The sequence below is a fragment of the Euprymna scolopes genome, chromosome 14 (assembly GCF_053919585.1).
Source record: "Euprymna scolopes isolate OS-2025 chromosome 14, ASM5391958v1, whole genome shotgun sequence".
NCBI classification, from domain to species: domain Eukaryota; kingdom Metazoa; phylum Mollusca; class Cephalopoda; order Sepiida; family Sepiolidae; genus Euprymna; species Euprymna scolopes.
Window position 1 is genome coordinate 88,959,345 of NC_136495.1, and position 4,180 is coordinate 88,963,524.

The window sequence follows — 4,180 nt, forward strand, 5'->3', positions numbered from 1 at the left end:
ATGACAAGGCACTGAGGCAGCTAATGTTTAGAGCAAGGGAAAGAAACTGCAGGTTTAATTCAGAGAAATTTGTGGTGAAAACCTCCGAAATCCCTTTCTACGGCCACATAATCTCAAGAGACGGTGTCAAGCCAGATCCCCGGAAAATAGAGGCGATCACACAGATGCAACCCCCCGAGGATGCAAAGCAGCTCACCAGCTTCCTAGGCCTGGTGAACTACTTGAACAAATTCTCTCCACGACTCGCGACACTGACAAAACCCCTACGTGAGTTAACATCGAAGAAGAATGACTTCACATGGTCTTCACAGGAGCAACAGGCATTCGAAGAAATCAAAAAAGAGATCGGAAATCATACGACACTCCGATACTTCGACCCTAAAGAACCAATAGTGCTACAGGTAGATGCGTCTTCAATGGGTATAGGCACGGCTCTGCTACAAAACGACAGACCAGTAGCATTCGCGAGCAAAGCACTTTCCGGACCAGAAACACGCTACTCAAACATAGAGAGGGAGATGTTGGCTATCGTCTTTGGCCTGGAGAAATTTCACAGTTACGTTTGGGGCCACAAAACGACAATTCATACGGATCACAAGCCATTGGAGTCGATAGCATTGAAAAATCTAGCACAAGCACCCCCAAGACTGGCTAGAATGTTATTGAAGGTCGAGGGATATGATTTTACTGTAAAATATACCCCAGGAAAAACAGTTCCAATTGCAGACTGCTTGTCACGAGTAGCACCCAGACCCAGTGGGCACATTGAAGGGATCGATCTCAACGTCCATAGCATGATCTCATACCTCAACTTTGCGCCAACGAGAGTTGAAGATATAAGAGTGGAAACATCCCAGGATCCACTCCTAAAGCAACTTGTAAGCATGGTATTGACCGGCTGGCCTTCCAACCGGGCTGACTGCCCAGGAATTCTCCTGCCATTCTGGAATTTCAGAGATGAGATTGGGGTCCAGGATGGAATTCTACTCAAGAGCCAGAGAATCATTATCCCAGCCTCGTTGCAAAGAGGCATACTGGAAGAGCTGCATGCTTCACACCAAGGAGTAGAGAGAACGAGGTTACGAGCGCGTTCAGCGGTGTACTGGATAGGGTTAAATAAGGACATAGAAGATATAGTCCGAGAGTGCCACACATGCCAGAAATACCAAGCCAGTATCCCGCCCGAATCAATACTCCAGCACGAAACCCCTACGTACCCCTGGCAGTACGTCAGCACAGACTTGTTCACATTGGCAGGGAAAGAATATCTGCTTGTGGCAGATCAGTACAGCCAAAACCCCTTCGTACGACGCCTTCCGTCCGCCTCATCAATATCCGTTATTAGAAGTATTAAGACGATATTTGAGGAACAAGGAGTGCCGGAAATCTTGTACTCGGACAATGGTCCACAATTTACAAGTAAAGATTTCAGGGATTTCGCCAGGACGTACAGCTTCCAACACAGGACATCGTCCCCACATTACCCCAAGTCTAACGGATTCGCCGAAAGAATGGTGGGAACATGCAAGAAAATTTTGACGAAGGCAGGGGAAACTGGTAAAGACAGCTACCTAGCAATGATGGCTTACAGAGCCACGCCACTGTCATCAGACATTAAGTCCCCGGCAGAGTTACTCAACGGACGAAAAATACGGACACCCCTAGTATCCAAGCAACAACTTGGCGATGAGCAGACTAGGACAGCCATACAGAAACAGAAGGATCATTCTAAGGTCTGCTATGACAGGAAACATAACGGACACCACTCCCACCTACATGCAGGACAGAATGTCTATGTCCAGCAGGAAAAAGCAAAGATATGGGAGCCTGGAAAAATTCAGCGCTCCAGCGTGACACCCAGATCCTACATAGTTGAATCTGAGAACGGTAACACCTATAGAAGGAACAGGCAGTTCCTCAGACCAGCTGGGAGGAGATCAACAACCGCAAATAGATCCGACCAACCTCGCCCCGGCGACTCTCCACCAGATCCCACCCAGAAGGAAGGTCCCCCCCCCTAAACAAACCGAACAGCCGACCACCGAACAACACTCCAGCGGCACGCCTCACACCCGAACTGAGAAACTCACCCCCGAATTAAGAAGATCTCAGAGACGAGTGAATGCTCCTCAGAAACTGAACTTATAGGTTACACTATCCTAAAAAAAGAGACAATACCATTACCCTAGAACAATGGAGACAAGCTAAATAATATATTAGAGACTATGTTATCCCTTAATCAGATAAAGGCTAAATATCGCCCTTGGACTATATACATATATATGGAAGGGAAGGGATGTCATGATATAGGCTAAGAGACTATTAGTCGCCTAGAGTTATGCCCCTTGGCCCGTGACGTATGAATCTCGTCCGCCATTGTTTCTCAGTGCAACGTTTACTACTAGACAATAAAGAACGCATTTTACACCACCTTCGAGTCTGTTTATCAATGCTTCCAAAGTATGTATTATCACGACAAGTTCTAGACTAAATTGTGCAAGACAATCACTCTACATCTGAATGTGATGTTGGAAATTGGTTTTGTCTGTTGAGGCCAACAAGACAGCGTTTGCATAGAAAAGAGACAAACATGGTTCTTGTTGAAGATTCAGTTATTGCATTCATAGGTGATCACAAAAGTTGTATTGATCTTTGTTTTCAGTCTTATTAGCTTCAAGTTTTACAAATCTAAATTTAAAAAGAAATCATAGCTTTCATAATCATTGAACATTTATTGTGTTTCAACTTTTTCGGGTTTATATATTTGTGTTTCTCATTCTTCTCATTTCCTTGAAAGGTGAATATTCTTTTAGATTTACTACTACAATATATGACACAATTATGCTAACACACCGGTTCTCACCAGATCACTGAAGTTAAGCAATGATGAGCCTGGCCAGTACGAGATGGATAACCATTTGGAACGCTGGGCACTGTATGTACTGTGCCGAGTTGTAGAAATTTTCAGGTTGGTATCTAGGGGACATTTTACTCACTGGGGGAGATGTACATCCGAATCCAGATGGAAAGCAATGGGAAACTACCATCTTTACTTGTCTTCCCGAGATTACCATGGCTCGACAATTTGGAGAGCCATGGTCGCCAATGCTGTTAAAATAGCAGGGCTGCTGCTGATGCTGACTTAAAGTTTATTTAAAAAGTAACTGTAAGGAGAAAGATCTTATGTGTTTTTATTTGCACCAAAAATATCTTTTTGTCAAAATATTTATTATATACCAAACTAGCAGACTGCCTGACATTGCTCAGTTTTATTCATATTTATTATCTATATTTTTGCATAAATAGAAGATACACCTGACAAGTTCCAATTTTTCAATTTTGACCCCTTAGTGGCTATTTTTAATGACTAACAACCAAATCAAATTTTTTTTCCAGAGATCCAAATCCTCTATATATCAAGTTTCAAATCTGTAAACTAAAAATTGATAAAGTAGTTTAGTAGAGACTGTTCCGTACATATGCACACAAAGTCACTTATACTAGCAGGCTGCCCGCATAAAAAATACACTTAAATATCATATTTTAATTTATGCAGATTTTGTATTATTATAAAGACAATTCTCCATTTACTATTATATTATACCCAGAAGTTTCAGAAGGCTTGGTTGCCATCATCGAACCAAAAACATATAGTTCTCAAACTTATTCATTACCATCTGAGCTAACAACAAATGGATAAGAAAACTTAAAAATTAACAGACTTTTACATATAAATGTATTTATGTGCATGCATAGCAGTAGCATATTTAGTTGACTTATGCCTGCCAAGTTCCAATTTAAAAAAAATTGACTCCTTAGCAGCTATTTTTACCAGCTAAAAAGCAAAACTGAATTTGTTCCAAAGGTTCAATTCTCCTATATATCAAGTTTCAAGTCTGTAAACCAAAAATTGATAGAGAAGTTTGTCTGTGTGAGGAATGGTCTCTACTAGACAGATGAGGTTACCTTTGTATGTATGTATGTATGTATGTATGTATGTATGTATGTATGTATGTATGTATATGTATGTATGTGTGTGTATGTATATTTGGACAAGTTATCAAAGGCTTTTAAAGATTTTGGACTTACCATCAGCCTCAAAAACACGTTATGTATTCCTCTCCTATAGGAATGCTGTATGTTGAACCAAACATCTTAGTTGATGGTAAGAAGTTAAATG